Source organism: Oratosquilla oratoria, chromosome 6, assembly GCF_046742065.1.
Source record: "Oratosquilla oratoria isolate Oo_2021 chromosome 6, ASM4674206v1, whole genome shotgun sequence".
NCBI classification, from domain to species: domain Eukaryota; kingdom Metazoa; phylum Arthropoda; class Malacostraca; order Stomatopoda; family Squillidae; genus Oratosquilla; species Oratosquilla oratoria.
The window spans coordinates 42,472,065-42,490,393 of NC_134782.1; the positions used below are offsets into that span (position 1 = coordinate 42,472,065).

General features: G+C 39.3%; 1 protein-coding gene across 6 annotated transcripts in view; it reads left to right on the forward strand.

Annotated features, from left to right (window-relative positions):
• Positions 1–18,329, forward strand: part of LOC143026451 (uncharacterized) — a 308,848-nt gene that overhangs the window by 265,254 nt on the left and 25,265 nt on the right. The gene's annotated exons all lie outside the window — the stretch shown is intronic.

Sequence of the window (18,329 nt, forward strand, 5' to 3'; positions counted from 1 at the left end):
GAAGATAATGAATGGTTTGTGAATCACTGGTGGAAGGGAAGAAAGAACGAGCAGCGGGAAGGGAATGGAGAGAGGGCGTAAAGGAGGGATTGAAGTGGAAAAGGGTAAACATGGAGTTGGTGGAGGTATTGGAGGAGGATGGAGGAGTTTTGAGGGGAAAGTCTGTGGCAGGAGAAGGAAGAAGGGAAACAATGTAATAATGAAGAAAAAAGAAAAGAAGGAAAAAGGAAAGTTTGGTGTGGAAGGGAGTTTTGGTGGAAGATGGAAGTGTTTAGAGAGGAGGTTGCGATGGAGTAGTGAGGGAAGACGAAAGTGAAGTGAAACAAGATTAAATTTATTTTGACAGTCCACTTCTTCATTCATTTGTTTGTTTACCATCAGTTAGGTCTATTTACGTATCTATAAGTTTCATCATTTGTAGATTTACAAAAATGAGATAATCTGAAACTTAGAACATGTTACTGTATTATTACGAGGAAAAAACATTACAGGATTTTTTTTCTTCTGTTTTTGTTGCTGATCTGCCGTGGGCTTGTCCAAACGGTAGTGTACGAAACATTCGAATAGATACAAAAAGTAAGTTTCTAAAACCTCATCCAATGTACGGAAATTTCGTGCAGGTCACGAGCTAATTTGCGTTGTGCTTGGAATTCGTGTGCTCTTCTGCGGAAAACTAATTTAAGGTACGAAAACACACCGAGGAAAAAAGAAAGAAATGCGAGCGTTATTCCAAGAAAGTTCTGACGTTGCGGACCAACTGAGCACGCTGCGAATTTCATGCATTTTCTTTGCCCAAATGTGCGTTCGATTGCAGACCATTTCAATAACCGATGAATATCATGGTGAAATATGAATGAATAGATTATAGGGGTTGGATTTAAAAAATATTCAGATTGTTTTCTTTGTTTCTTTTTTTTTTTTTTTTTTTTTTTTTTTTTTTTTCCCAGAAAGCTTGGGAAATTGTCCCCTCCCATGCACTGTTGACGACGCAAAGAGTGTGCTTTTTACTGATTATTTACGAACCGGGAGATTGGATTCCTCGCTTCAACCTGAGGAAGAAGTGACCCAGATAGCAGTATTTACTCGCATGTATTTTTTAGTGTTTGATTAGCGTTGAACTGCGGAATTATCAACCAACGAGTGAGAGAGGACGGTTTTCTAACGGTTTCCATGAGCTGAGGGCGTCAGTCGTCGATGCAGACTTTTGGGGGGATGGTGGTTCTCGCTCGCGCTTAGCAAAATGTCGATATAATGTTCTCGTTTGTGTACTGTTTTTGTGTCTCCTTGTTTCATCACTTTTCCCATGTGCTCTCTTTTACTTTTTACCCATCATTACCTTTACTGCTACCCAGTGCTTGTGAGTCCATTTTTTTTTTTTTTTATCTCGGCAGGAATTTTAATCACTGCGTCGTTGAACATCAACACTTATCTTGTATTTCAATTACATTTTTATCAACATTTCCCATTTTTCTCTACTTTATGCATCCCGGCAAGATTTTTGAAGGAAATTGGAATATTTTTGTTTCTTAGTATCTTTTCCTTTTTCCTTTTTTTTTTTTTTTGATGAATGTACTGACTGCATCTAGGTTCCATGGACACCATTTTTTTTCCAGTGTTTGGCTAACAATGTATGTCAGTATGAATCGTGTTTGTCAAATTTTGTTTGGTAATTTAATTAGTATTGGCTTATTACTCGCTCACGTGGGCCGAAGAGGGAGGGAGAGGGGGTGGGGGGCAAAGAGGAGAGAGAGGGAGGAGGAGGTACAGAGAAAGTGGGTTGCTGTATTTCTCTGCAAATAACCATCGCTTCTATCCTTAGAGGAGAATATTATATACAAGTGGTAAAACAGAGTAGCAGAAATGAGGGAGAATATAGAAGTTCAGTGATCAGTGCTATTTTTTTATTCAATCAATCTCCTATCATAGAAAATGCTGCGTGACTGCTTCGTATGGGCGCCAATCAAAATCTCAATATATTGTCTATTGAAAATATTAACAGTCATTAACTCATGGTGTTAAGAGAAATATAGAGAGGGGGGAGGGGAAAGATAAAGAGAGGGGAGGAAGAGGAGGGAGGAGGCGGAGGAGGAGGAGGAGGAGGTGTCTTCTGGTTTTGTTTACATCCAAATCCGACATGAGCTCTTTCTTGAGGAGGACCTTGAATTGAATTTTGATTGAAACCGTTAAGTGGACTACAGAACATCATAACAGACTCTGTGTGTGTGTGTGTGTGTGTGCGTATGTGTGTATTCCTCCCTTTCGTGAGACCATTGTGGCATTCGGTATTACTGTGATGTGTGCCAACAACAACAACATATAATTACCGTTCAGTTGTTACGACTACTACTACTACATCTACTACTACTACTACTACTACTACTGCTACAATAGAGGTGGTGGTGATAGAAGGTAGACAAAGAAACATCAAGAATGAAAACTGCTGTGGTAGGTGGAGCCGGGGAGGGTAGTGGGGGTGGGTAAAGGGTTGTTAATTGGAGCCTCGCAGTCTGGCGCCGGCTGCGCTTCAATATGGAGGATGTCAAGGCTACCGCCCCCGCCCCCCACTAAATCTCCCCCTCCCTCCCCACCTACCCACCCACCCACCCGGCCCAGCACTCCTTAGACTGCTCAGGCTGCTGCTCATGGATCTGACCATCCTCCTCTTCCTTCTCCTCCTCCTTCGCTTCCTCTTCCTTCACCTCCTCTTCCTCTCCATCACCTCCTCAACCACCTCCACCTCCACCTCTTCCTCCGCGGTTGAAACCGCCAGTGGGAACAGGGCCTGAACCTCATTGGTAACAAATCTCCTGCCCGTGCAGCTCTGAAGCCAGCCCCTCAGCCGAATAAAGTTGCCAGGAGTCACCAGAAATAGAGACTTGGTTGGCCTACTCAGCATACACAAGTTCCCATGCCCCCTCCCACCCCATACGCAAACACGTGACATGACGTTTCGATTTGTTCACTTTAACTTGACACCTAGACTCCACCCCTTGGTTCATCCCTTAATCGTGATTGGTGGACATTTTTTAACTTCACCGTTATTTTTCACGAATATTTTAATGTATATAATAGAATCAAATAAATGGATAGATAAATACAAATAGATATATGAGAAATATCTGCAACAAGTTAAACAAATAATACCTTCCGTGGCGAATGAAAACGATTTGCAGCAAGCAGAGCGTGTTATTGATCTCCTTATAAGGAAGAAATGGGTGGAGCTTCATTGCCAGACTCCTCCAATAAGGTCGTAGCATCAAGTCATCGCTCCGTGTGATACCCATTGACCTTTGACATTTAACTAAACTCTTGAGGCTTAGGCTAACTATTGATCAGGAGGTTAGCTAACTGATAACCTTCAGTAGTCCGCAGAACGATCGTAGGCCTCGAACGTTCTGAAATTAAATCCTTATCATTTTGAGATTCACAAGAAAAGTGTGTCGTGGTGGATTGGACTTCTTTTGGGCAGTCTGCCCGTCTGTTAGGATCATCGTAAGGGAAGTATAATTATATTTATGGTGGGGAGGGAGCAGACGAGGTGCCAAGGCAAAGCCTGCCTGGAATAGAAAATTCTAGTCTGTTTGGACTTTGTGGTATAACTCTGCTTCTCGGTAGTTTGTGTGTGTGTGTGATGAAGATCAGATGGAATTGTATGAAGTGGCTGTGCTTTGGTGATTTTTTTTCTTTCTTTTTAGTGTATGCATCGTTATGTTTGTTTACGATGCGCATGTGTGCACGATGTTTTTTTAGGTTTTAGCGCAACGCAAGTGCATTAAATTGTGATATAGTATAATTCATCTGCACGTTTTTTTGGTTAGATAAATTTGATAGGAATTGAATAATTATAAACGGTTTGCGTAACATTTCAAACCTGGAATTCAGTGAGGTTTAACAAGTTTAACGATTTTTTAATGTAATATGTCCGATTTTCATAAAATATCAAATTAAAAATGGAGTCCATTTATCATCACACTCTTATTATTGCACTGCAGTGTTGCATGTGTGCGTGCAAGTGCGCTTGCAAGTATTAAATAATGCAGATATGGAAGTGCATGCTAGCATGCATGCCCAGTCCCTCGTCTCTTCTACTCAACCGCCACCGCTTTCAGTTACCTTCCCCACCACCTCTCCACTCCCCTCCGAAACGCGTACGATTGGCTTGGTCTTAGTGTGATGACTTTACAAGTTCTGCCCCAAGGAATTATTGTATACTTCAGTGTTTGCGTGAGTGAAAAAAATATTTAGAGAGGTCAGAGTCGCTTTAATGTCCCGAACCATGCACGAACATGCGTCAGAGGGACAAGCAAGTCGAAACCAGAGCCATTCCTTCACGGTTTCGGGGAAGTGTACTTTTGGCGCTGGCTGGGCGTCCCATCTTTATTTTATTTTATTTCTATTATTATTAATTTATTTTTTATGTTTTCGTGTGGCAATCGCCCCGAATGTCATAAAAGCTGGTCACAGAGCTGTGGTTTAATCAGCTGTACACTAGTCTAGCAGCCTTACCGCAGTAGAATATTTTCAATACAAAGATGCTATTGAAAGGCCAATAGTCACAGTAGCAAAAATTCCACAGATTCACTTGACCAAGAAAAACATCGATAGCAAGTTCCAGATTATTTTCGGTGTACACACACACACACACACACACACACACACACACACACACACACACACACACACACACACACACACATATATATATATATATATATATATAATATCAAAGTCACCATTCTGTATATATTGGATATTGTAATAGAAATCAGAAGTGTAATGAAATTCTTTCCAGAATCAGTAATGTGGAAGTGCGCTTAAGAATGGGCTTAGTTCAAAACAGGGTATCTATCGATTGATGTGCTCTTTTAGCCAAACTTGTTCACCGTCTGAGTAAAATAATTTTGTGTAAGCCAGAACAAAGATAAGTAAAAAATAAACTATCATAGAGAATGGGAATTTGATGTATTCGATGGCACTGAGCATACGATTCTATTTATTTTCAATTCGATAATATGGAAGATACTTTATCATTTTGCTGTTTATTTTGTTATGTATCTATATATTTATACTAGTAAAGTATTTTTCTTAATCTAATTATTTATTTTTACCCTGCAGCGACTGCAGATACAATTTTTCTGTTTACCTTCTGGCAATGGGATAGAAATTCCTTTTACCAGTATATCAGATATAAATCGTCGTTGACATTTGAACCGAGGTAAACATCACCGTTGACGATACTAAACAGAATATATATATAGGTAGATGGATAGATGGATAGAAATCCAAGCTGTGCCTCACACACTATCCAAACAACCTTACCAAGATTCAGTAGTCGTAGTGGGGTACAGAGGCTGTTTCGTCCCCCATGGGATAGACTGGTAATCTTGCAATGTCCGCAGTGTCTGTGTTCGCTGGAGCGTGCGGTCGTACAACACATGCTCTTTCTCTCTCTATCCCTCCCCCCTCCATCTGCCATGCATACCTGGTCATGACAGGTGGTTAAAAAAGGGATTTAGTTCAATTGGGAGGGGAAAAAGGCAGGCAATCATTATTGGCGTAAATAAAGTGTGAGAGCCTTCCCTTGCTCTCCCCCCTCTCTCTCTTCCTTCCATCTGCCCTAGGCTGCTCGCAGGAAAGAGAAGTCCCACTTCTTGGAGATTTATTCGGCCACAGGATGGAAGTTCAGATTGGCTTATTTAATAATGATAATAATTAAAATAAATAGATAAAAGTCTTCGGCAAATGAAATTTGAAAAAAGGAGATTATTGTAACCGACGTCTGCCTCAGCACCACTCCAATCGTTTGTGCCAATATGTGTGTATATGTATTATTATTATTATTATTATTATGGTTGTCGCACTATCGTTGTAATATATATGATTCTGTAAGCTAAATTGCATTTCAGAAGCTGCAGATTTTATGAAATAAAAACAAGATCTAAAATGCCCTCCTCCGTTTTTGTCGTTTCGTATTCAAAGAGGAAGTTCATCTCCCCCTAAGTTGAAACAATTTTTGTATTTAATGTAATCTCTCCCCGTCTTCGCTTCTTCAAACTCCAAATAATTTCCCTCCTCTCGTTTCTCTCGGCTCAAAATGATTTACTTTCCTTTGGTATGGCATTAACGTCAGTCTGTCTATCTTCCTCGAAATTTCTTTTGCTTAATACTCTCACTCCCCTCTTTCTCATACACTCCTTCTTCTCTGTTCTTCTACCCTTGTTATTTTCACATTTTTTTCGATGAAGGCGTTAGAGGATTTTTAAAATCAGTTTATTTTTTCAAATTCCAAATGCTTGGTATGATAGCAGGTTGCTAGGTTCGTTGGGGAAATAAATGTGAAAACGTGACTAAATATTTAAAAACGTGTTCTGATTGATCATTTGACGTAGGAAATCACATTTTTTACCTGACATTTCAGAATTCTGGTTTTCTTTGAACGAAAAATCACTTATGTTACCTATTTATTTATTTATATATTCATTTATTTGTTTATTTGTTTTTAGTATTATTATTTTCTACATTTGTTTCCTGGTAGGAGATAATGAAGTAAAGTAGCTTTTATTTTTCATTATATTTTATTTGAAGTGTTTTTCCCTCCTCAAGACAGATGTTTAGATTAGGATAAGATTAGGAAAGAGTTATGTATAGAGCCTTTACACCAAAGGTGGGGAAAAGTTAATGTTAATGTCATTGCTTGTTGACAAACTATCCCACTGGGTATAACTTCAAAGAAAGTAAAAGTTAGGCTGCTCTGTAAGCGAATGGGAATGAAAATAGTCAAAGAAGAAATAAGAGAGGAAAAGAGAGGCAGGAAACGAAGAGGAGAAAGATCCAAACCTTTCGTGTTTAGGAGATAAATTTGTGCATGGCGAGGAGGCAAAGGTATTAGAAGCTTTGATGCGTTTAGAGCGGATCTTGTCAAATTCAGTTGTTTAGTGTAGGCTAGAATTCAAACAAATGAATAAATAAATAAATAACCAGACAAAATTTTACTATGTTAATTCAGGTAGCCATTAACCCTTGGAATAGTGAAGTTTTATCTCAGCCAAACGAAAAAATAATTAAGTCGACGGTTCTTGTCGACTCGCAAAATGGCGAAGCGGGAAGATGAAACATTTACGCGCGCAATCCGCAGTTTGCCCGGGAAAATAGGGCAAAGGAAATTAAGCACATGTGTGCGTTAGTGCGATGAATAATTGAAGTAAAGGAACAAGTCAGTAAGGTTGAAGATAGAAAGCTTTGTGTAGAACGTAGGTAGCAGGTGATGTATGCCACTGTGGTTCTCAAACCAGATCTCAGACTACCCTAGGAAAAAAATATAATAAATATACTAATTCATAAATAAATATGTAGATAAAAGATGAATAATATATATGTGCGCGTGTGTGTGTGCACGATACCATGGACATGAACAAAAATATATTAGCGGGAAGGAAGATGTTAAAAGAATGGGTTTATTGATATTGAGGAGGGCTTGAAGACGCCTTCTTGGAAATCCGTGCCATTTCTTGAAAATGGAAGGAAAGAAATAGTTGAGAAATTATTCATCTAATTAACTTGCTCTCAAGATGTTTTGTCTTTCACTGGGTAAAGTTTTTCACTCCTTTCATCGTTTGGTTGAATAAAATAGCTTGACAGCAGATTGGCGGTTAAATTTGATATGTGAAAAAAGCAAGTGGATCTTCTGATTTCAACTTATATGTGTACATAGGCTATATGTGTACATACGTATGCGTGTACATATGCGCATATACATGAAGATTGATTGTAGCCGAGAGAAAACGCAAATTAAAAAAATAAAGAAAGAAAAAGAAAAGTAGGAAGGAGAGGAAGAAGGAAGGAAAAGAGAAGAAGAAAGTTCGATGTAAGGAGCCTCCGAGTAAGAGGGGCATAAATGAAGAGTGATGAGGGACCCCAGGACATCCCACCCCTACGTCGAGAGGGATTGCTGGTGTATTTGCAGGTGACGCTGTTGCAGTCGTTATATTTGTACTTCAACTGCGTAGTTGTCATATATGTAGTTGCTGCCGTAATTGTAGCTGCAGTTGTGGTTGTATATATAGTTGTATTTGTAGTTGTAGCTGTTGTGCTAGTAGTTGTTCCTGTACTTGTAGTTTAGACGAAGTTTTTATGTCTTAGTTGTAGCTGTAGCTATTATAGTTGTTATATATGTAGTTGTTACTTGTAGTTAAAGTCGAAGTTGTTATTTTTAGTTGTAGCTGTTGTATTGTTATATCTGTAGTTGTTGCTGTATTTGTAGATAGAATTGTAATTGTAGCCGTTGCAGCTGTATTTATAGTAAGGTGTTATATTTTCAGTGGTTGTAGTTGCAATTGTAGTTGTATCAGTAGAATATGACACCATGATTATGGAGGGAACCGACCATCAGCCGCTCGGGCCTCCAAAACTCGCCCCCGTTTATGTTGTGGTCTTTGTATATTTCCATTGTGCCAATTGTGTTTGAGGCGTTATGACAGAGGAAAGTATGTAAATATAAAATCAAATAAACAGATAAAGTGTATTTCTGTTGTGTTTGTCAAATTGTGTTCATGTTTGTTGTGTGTCGTGTCCACAGTAGATTACGTTTATTTATTTTATTTAGTGAAGCAAATGTTTATTGTATTTATTGTTGTTGGTATTATTGTTATCATAATTATTGTTATTATTATTATTTTACTCTGGCGTGTGTGAAGGTTAGCCTCGAATGAATCGAGTCGACTGGCTTCACCTCTCTCGGGGGCGGATGCTGTGGGATCCATTGCAGTTACTAATAACCGCCAACAGATTTGCTACACTATGCTGTCAAAACCCTCTCTGCCACAGAACATTAAGACATGTATAATTAATTAATTTATTTATATATTTATCTTAGTAATTAGATGTTTCTGGGAATTTCTTGATGAAGAATGTTGTCTGAGATTATTTTCTATTTGATTTTTTCGTAAATAGGCTTTTCTGAAATGCGTTTTAGAATTTAGTCAGAGACTGCAATGTTTTTCTGATCAACCGACATTCACGTAATTTTTCACGAGTGTCTTGCAGCACATTTTGTTGATATATATATATATATATATATATATATATATATATATATATATATATAATATTCGTAGTTTCAAGGAAGTTTAATGTTTCCTAGAAAATGCCTGACATGAATATATCTACTTATATAATTATAAATAAAAATAAAATAAGAGACAAGCGAGTCCAGAGACCGTAAAGTTTACGTGAAATTAAGCTGCCGTGTCATTAGGCATCTCGGGTTTACTTGACAGGTGCAAGAGAGGAAAAGACCCCCCCCCCTAAAAAAAATGAATGAGTTTGATCGTGACATATATATATATATATATATATATATATATATATATATATATATATATATATATTTACTTGTATATTTATTTTCTCTTGTTTATTTTGTCATTTATTTATTTATTTTTCGAGGCAGAGGAAAATGGAGGGAGGGGGATATGTATGGAAGAGCAAATTACCGCTCCCTTAGGATGCATTGAGAGGAGCAGGGTTTGAGAACGTGTGTGTGTGTGTGTGTGTGTGAGCAGTTGATGTATACAAGTTGGTTTAATGCGATTGTGCGTGCGTGTGCAGGCACACGGGCGCAATAATCCTTCATTGTTGATAAAGCAAGATTAGCAAAGAGCTGAAGAGACTGCGATTAACAGAATCGTCCAAGATTCTCTCCATTGGTCAAGTTATGCTACCATATACTACGACTGTGGTACCATTTCTGAAAGGGCATTAATTGGGAGTTGCAAAGAATGCCGGGACGTGCTGTAAATCCGCAACACAAAGAAATATCGACACTAGTGATCTAACGGTAACTTGTAACTCTCCGTCCCCACCATCCTACCCTACACCACACCCAGCGACTGGCTTCCCACTCTCTTTGCTCCCTTTCCTTCCAAAGAAAACGACCTCCTCAGCCTGGATGGAAACAACAGCGACTCTTGCCATAAGCGTTCTAGACTTTTCTAGACTTTTTCCTGGTGTGTTTTGGGACACAGTCAGGTCTAGACAACGGACATGGTGGTGGGTAGGAAGTGTTAGGAGATATTCTTTTGTGGTATGAATTATTTATGCATCTGTTCATACCAAGGTGTGTTATGTATTGGTTTGTAAAAATATTATTTTTGAACAAAGCTTTTCCTAAACGGAATAAAATAATCTAACATTAAAGCAAAAGCCTTAGATTGCTAAAATTGCTCCAGTGCCCTTACATAGATTTATTTTCTCAAATCCATCTTTTCTAAAAAAAAAAAATATAGTTATATGAATTTCGTACTGTATATTGGATGAAAAATTTAACTTAAAAATAAGATTTTGATTCAGTGTATCATACAATATTGGAACAACGAATTTCTGAAGAACAGAACTTGAATAATAGGTCAGGGGGCAACAAGTACTTTTGTCACGAAATACTCCGAAGATCAGTTGCCAATTGGTATTTTTAATTCATATCCACAAAGCGAATAGGTGTGTGTGTTAAACATAAGGACAGATCTTAAACAACTGTTAATATCACATTGGTTGGTAGTACATTTGAAACTGTGATGTCGACGAAGACAAAAGGGATACTTGGCAACTTTCGACTTTCCAGAAAGTTCTTTGAGGAGCTGCCAGAAGAAGGGCTGTTTTCTTTCATTTTTTAAATTGGGCATCTGTGGACCGTAGATGTTCCACATTATTTTTATAATTATTGTTGTTATTATTATTATTATTATCATTGCTGTTGTCATCGTCGTCGTTATCATAATAATTATTATTATTGTCATAACCATTATCATTATTATATTTTTCATTTATGTGAGCTCTCTGACCTTGAAACTCTTTATGAGTAAATGATAACCCTTCTGATGAGATACCTATTATAGCAGATGGTGAGTTGATTTGACCCGTGGTTTTGAGGTTAAATCTATGTATGTAGATTGATTTTTTGTGGCTGTTAGTTATATTCAGGAGTTGCTTAATATATATGTGTATATATATATATTATATATATGTATATATATATATATATATATATATATATATATATATATATATATATATTTTAACGTGGGTTTTTATCATTTTTGCGTTCGGAGGTTGCAATCACCCAGGAATATTTGCGTATAAATAGATGGATAAATAGACGAAAGCAAAGATAAGTAAATAAACAATGAAATAGATAAGTAATTTAGTACTGCTATGCCCATGAAGAGGTTGATACCACAAAAAAGTTCAACGTTTAAGACTGTTTTTAAACCAAGGTTATGTAACAAAGTTACATAAGCCAGTAAACAACAGGATTAACAATTTAACCATCTAATGTGACATGTACTCATTCGGACTGCCGCCAGGCGATTTTATTCGACTGGAGGAAAGCAGGAAGAAACTGGAGGCTTTAAAATTGGGTCATAACGAAAGTAATTATTTCGAATGTATCGATAATTATATAGAAGAGAATGCTTCCAGCACCCCCACCCCCTTCCCAGCATCAACACGCGCGCTTACGTTTGTAGTCGGTGATTGAGGCTGCTGTCAACATCATCGATCCAGGATCAGTTTGGCAACAGTAAACTCGATTTGTCATGCATGTGCGCATTACGCATGTGCACGTTTGTGTGTGTGGGTTTGGGTTTCGTGCTGGACTCGTGATTGTCACCTATTACCATCCCGGATAACAATTTCAGATCCCGTGTGTGTGTGATAAATCATATTGGATCACGTGTTGAACTAGTGATCAACAGTTATTACACTCCCGTATGAGACCTCAAATCTCATATATGGTCCGATCTGTGGGTAAAGCTGTGACCTTACACACACACACACCGACAGACACATACACGCACATCCCAACTTGTTCATGTGTTCATGTGCTTGTCTTCAAAGTCTATATCGATTAAATAAGAAATGTTCTTTGAGTTTTACCTCTGTCAAAACGTGCTTGTGCGAAAGAAACGACAAAGTTTCACTCCCTACTAAAGTAACTAGTTGACATTCCTAGTAATGAACACGAGAATCCTAGAACTTAGATAAGATGGACTCAAAGAACCCAAAGAAAATCGATGAAGACGAAACTAAAGAAAGGAAAATGGAAGAGTAGAGAATAGGAAGAACACAAAGGTAAAGAGGTAGACGGTAAGAGAAAAGGCAAATGAAATAGAATAGACTACAGTAAAATACATTTGGTTCCAAAGCGGGAATGGATGCGGTCATATGTTGCCAGATATTGGGGGTTAACAGATGGAGGCAATGTATCACTTGCGGGATGCCAGCTTACGTAACCTAACGCCCAACAGAAAATGGCCCTCCTCCACCCCCTCCCCCTACTCATGGAGGGGAGAGATGGAGACGTTTGCAGAAGTAACAAGTAACGGGTATATATGTATATATATATATATATATATATATATATATATATGTGTGTGTGTGTGTGTGTGTGTGTGTGTGTGTGTGTGTGCAATAAAAACACTAGGAACGCGTTTTCACAAATTCGTAATTAACCACTAGGAAAAGTAAACTAACGAAGCAGAGTGCTTTCGTATAATTACATCTTCAGTGCTGATACAAAGAAGGAATTATGATACAAATAATTCCTTTGTATCAGCACTGAAGATGTAATTATACGAAAGCGCTCAGCTTCGTTAGTTTACTTTTCCTAGTGGTTACTTAGGTATATATATATATATATATATATATATATATATATATATATATATATATATATATATAATTTTGTGTGTGTGTGTGTTGTGGTGGTGGGTGTGGAATGGATGTGCATTTGGCGAGAGCTCTGCGAAAATGCATTGGTGTTTGCAATGGAAATGGACCAATACCTATTGCAACTGATACGACCTGATGTCGGGAGCATTGGAACGCGTGTATGTTGTCGTGTGTACATGTGTGCGCGTGTGTGCACCAACAGTGTAGTCCAGACTTTTGAAGACGTCAAAAGTATCACGGTCCTCACGTTCTCTCACGTTGGGGCCAACATGATCTAGTCACAGACATCTCACGAAAAGTCCAGACTGACCCTTACACCCGCTCTCACCTCCCTCCCTTCACTCTCACGACCCATCTCACGAGCTCGTAAACCCGTGAGCAGGCTTATCTGGCATCTCCAGCACGCCCCTTCCATGCAGTGTTGACACATTGCATGACCCCCGTCATGCAGTCCTTTCTGTGGGCTTCACAACCCTGTGCGGTCATGCAGGCCACGCGCTCGGGAACACGCATGCGCAAACATGCAAATATCTCATAACCCCCCCCCCCCCTGGTCATAGCTTGGACTGGGGTTGTAATTTTTACTCAACGACCTAGGCAATGCTGTTGTAAATATACTGAAATTCAACAATATTGGTTGAGCTACCATGCAAGATAGTCATGATAATAACTTTAAAATTTATACTTTTAGTAGTATTTGCAACCTTAGTTTTTCGACTTTCCATATTTGTGCTAATAATTGGTAAGAAATATCCCAAACTATATGAGGTGTCTATGAAATAATATATATATATAATACAATGATACAAAACTGTATTCGTAATGGCATCAGCAGGAATGGAAAAAAATGAATGCGTGCGTGCACGCCCCCAGGCTATGCAAGGCGGCTTGGCTCGGGACTGTACGCTCTAGCTGTTGACGATCAACTGAGGTAGGATGGCGTGGTACAAAGTACACACTTGCTAGCTTCCTTGTTGACTTGCGTGCACACACATCAAAGCCAGTTTAAATTTCTGTGTTATTATTCGTACTAACCTAGTAATTTAACCAAGTGGGAGTTGCCACCGGTCAGGTAACCTACATATACATATTTTTTCATACTATGACCCCCGTAACGGATGTCTGGTATTTTTTAAATCATATTTGAAATACCTATCATACTAGGGATCTTTACCCGCCTCCCATATGTTTAAAACCTCTTCCTCAGCTATGCCAGTCAACTTGATCACAATTCCATTCAGCCTAGACGCCATATCAGCTAACTGGTACTTCCTGTCAGCCAGCTCATGCAGACGCCCAAACAGGAAGCCGCCGGGAGCAGCACTGTCGTCTCGACTCGACTCCCGATTCCCGCCATGCAAGAGCATAGCTAGTGTAGGAGAGGGGGAGAGGATGGAGGGTCAGTAGCGATGTAGGAGATGGAGAAAACGGTTGAGAAGAGAGCTGAAGAAAATGGAAAGAGAGAAAGAGGAAGGAGGAAGTAGAAAGAATTTTTTTTACAGATATTAGGCGGGGGTGGGGTATCCTTTACTCTCCGCATCGTCTGGAATATGCGTGCTTGCCCCTGCTTGCTTGTCTGCAGTGGCGGATCTGGCTCTGTTGGGAAGGAGGTGGGGGCATAGATATGCCTGGTAGGGTAGCTGAGGTAATAAGGATAATCATATTGGTTACGAAAATGTTTATTATGTAAAATAAGGAGGACTTTTTTTTCTACATCCTGCTCGCCTGCATGTCATACTTTGCATTCCCTTGGCTGCTTGACCTACAGCCTCGTGACTTGACTAAGCAGTCTGCCATCATATTATTCGCTTCTACATATTTTGTGATCTATTTTCTTATACAGGACAATTTGTAATAGTTTGAAACTGTAATAGAAGGGATATTTTAACCTGCACACCAACTAGCATATTTATAGCAGATGCTAGCGGAAAGTAATATTTCACAGTTGACAGTACTATGGAATATTGGCGAAATACTCCCATCAATACTTTATCGCTGGGATATGGTTTCAATATATTTTGATAGCAAACTCATCACGTTGCTGTCGGTCGTGCGTACCACTGTTGCCATCAGAGGCGTCCTCGCCGAATTGACAGTTTATTTATTTAGGAGCATATCTTGGGTAGATCAGTTTAAACGCATTCTATGGAAAAGAAAAAATCTGAGTAGTATTAAATGAATAGTAAATTAATAATGACAAGAACAATAATAGAAATGATAGTAACGACAATTTCATACGGAAATGTTCTAGAAAAGTGAAGTCATTCTTTCGATTCGAAAATTTGCTGTAAACAAACTCGTTCAGCTTCATCCTTGGGATATACAACGCACAACTTATGCACACAACAAATGGAAGCGTGTGCATCATAGTATGAAATGTTTGGATGAAAAAAAAGAATACTTAATTGGAATTCCGGACATGATCGGTTGGACATCTGTCTCCCAATTTGATCTTATATATATCCCCAGGGAAGTCACATAATCTGTATTTTCCACTCGCTTTTTTTTCGATAAATGGTAAGGAAAAGCTGACGACATTACTAAAACGCGTCGTTTTGTGTACTGTGTATTATGCGTGTTATGTAAATTAAGCTATATGTATATATATATATATATATATATATATATATACATACATACATATATACATGCATACATACATACATATACCAAGGCTTTTTCCCCCTTACAAGGGAGGTAGCCAAAAAGGAAAAGGCATAAAATCATTCCCACCCATTGCATCCCTGAATACACTCCACACCCCTCCACCCTCCCTCTTATCTTAGCACCTCCTGGATGACGGGTCATCCCTGCATCTTGTCCACTGCCCTGGGTCAGAAGCAGTGTCACAAGACACAGCACATCCACAGCAAGGCCGCTTCATTAAATCGGCGACCCCCCCTCTCCGTCCCCCCATTGCATAAAAGGAGAAGACGGGGAGAAATCCCTTCGGGCTGCGTCAAATTTTGCTCACACATACTACCTCACCCCCCATCCCCCGGCCCATTCCACCTCATGCGTCACGACATCCTCCATATACAACCATTCTCCATTCACCCCTGTCTTCTGTCCTCTCCCGTCCTTCCTCAACAGACATTCCCCTCTTCCCCAAAGCCCCCTTCACCCCATCCATCCACCTCATCCTAGGACGTCCCCTCATATTCACTCCCTCCACATCTGCCTTTCGTACCTTTTTACTAGTCTTTCTTCACTCATTCTTTCCATGTGTCCAAACCATCCTAATATTCTTTCATCAACCCTATCTCCCAACTCCCTTTCCACCCTTGTTCTCCTCCTCGCCCCCACATTTCTCACTCTATCTAGCCTAGTAACCCCTATCATACTTCTCAGACACCTCATCTCAAACACATTCAAACTCCTTCTCTCTTCCTCTCTTATGTTCCATGTTTCTGCCCTATACAGTGCTGTTGGCACAATCACTCCTTCATACAGTCTCCTCTTAGCATCCATTCCCAGATGTCTATTCCTCATTACACTCTTTAATCCACCAAGGCATTTACTCGCTTCTCTCAATCTACATTCTACCTCCACCTTCACTCCACCTTTTCCTGCCACATTTGCACCCAAGTATCTAAAACTATGCACTTCCTCCAGTCGCTCTCCCTTAATGCTCACTTCCAGTCTACTGCCACTTTCACCCCTTACACATCTCATCACCTTACTTTTACCCACATTTATCTATATCTATATATATATATATATATATATATATATATATATATATATGCATGCATAGTAGACCACTTGGAAAAAGAAACTAACGAAGCAGAGCGTTTTCGTATATTACATCCAGTGCACTGAAGATGTAATATACGAAAGTGCTCTGCTTCGTTAGTTTCTTTTTCCAAGTGGTCTACTTTGCATAAGTGAACACACGTACCCGTGTTCTTATTAGCATATTTATGCATATATATTTTTCTGCACGTGTTTCATTCACCATAGTCCTGGATCACTTACTAGACTCGTGGTCGACAGGTATTACCCTCCTGGATGAGAGTTCAGAGGAAGTATAGTTCGGTGTACGTGTTATGCTGTGACACATACACACCTTGCACAAGGGGAACAATAACGGCATACAGGAGGAATTAAACCTTAAGTGTGGTGTGACCTCGGGTTTGCGATATGACAGCCGTCAACGCTAACTACGAGGGCGAAGCAATATTATCTGTCTTCTGTCACTTTTTATCAAAGTTCAACTAGAAACCTGATTTCGTTTTGAACTCTTGATGCTCTGGGTTTGTGTTGCTTGCTTTATCGTTTTGGTCTTGTAGAAACTACCTCCATTGTACTGATAGTTTAATACGTCTTTTCTTTCTAATTCTCACCAGATGACATTTTTTCTGTCTGCCGCCAGGCGATTTTATTCATCGCCCCCCGGGACTCGTGGCTGGGAGTTCCTCCTGTGCAGAAGGAAGGAGGCGGGAGCTCTTGCCATTTTCCCAGGATATCGAGAGAAGTGGGTCATCCCCTCCCTCTCTCCCTCACTCCCCCCGCCGAACTCGTTACTTACTCCTCTCGCCCTCTCCCCCCCCCACTCCTCGTCTTTTCTTCTTTTTTCTTGCACCTACCCCTCCGCCTTTTCCTCCTATTTCTCTTTCTTCTTTTCCTTGCTCCTCCTCCTCCGCCGTTTCCTCCAAGTTGTGTCTCTTCTCTTCCTGCTCCTCCTGCTCGATTTTCTTCCTGATATTGTTTCTCCTTTTCCTCTACTCCCTTCTCCTTTTCCTTTCTTCTACCCCCTTCCTCTTCATCTTCCTGAATTGTTCTCATTCCCTTGTTTTCTTTTTCTTCTTCCTCTCGCTCCTCTCCAATTTTCCATCTTCCTTCCGTTCCTCCTCTTCCCGCCATCGTCCCTTCCTTCTCTTCCCAAAGTTCTCATCTCCCGCCTCTGTGCTGCACCGTATGTGGACATACTACGGTCATTAATTATTCAGCCCTAGACGTGACTTAGAAAGTCTGCTTTCCTCCTCATTTTCTTTTAACTTTTGTAAAATACGGTATGGAAACTTCCTTGGCGGGACGACGCGGTGATCGTCTTATGTTTTCATTGTTACGTCATGTCGCCTCTAGTCCCACAGTCGCCTGGGAAAAGAAGAAAATTTTTGGTTTTCACCTGGTCTGCTGTGTAATAGCTCATAAATGTGGTCGTAAATAATGGAGGAACGACCTATACAAGTGTGTTTGAAATAAAGTTTTCACTGTTGCCTGTCAGGTCCAGGGATATTTCCATTGCATTTTTTCGTTTATATATATATATATATATATATATATATATATATATATATATATATAAATATATATATATATATATATAATACCACAGTTTTTATGCCGATAATCTACTACCGAAACTGCTTTTGAATGTGCCAGATTTTTCCACAAATTTATGTAACACATTTTTTTTATTTCCTTTACGTTAATGACGATATTCCGTTTGGCTTGCTGTTGACACGCTTTTTTCACTTTGTTTTTTTTTTTTTTTTTTTTTTTCATTCTTCAGGTAAAAAGAACTCGGGACCGTTCGCTTAGTTTTTAGCAATTTCTCGCTTGATTTTCTTTTCTCCCGTCCGTTTAATCATCTTTTGAAT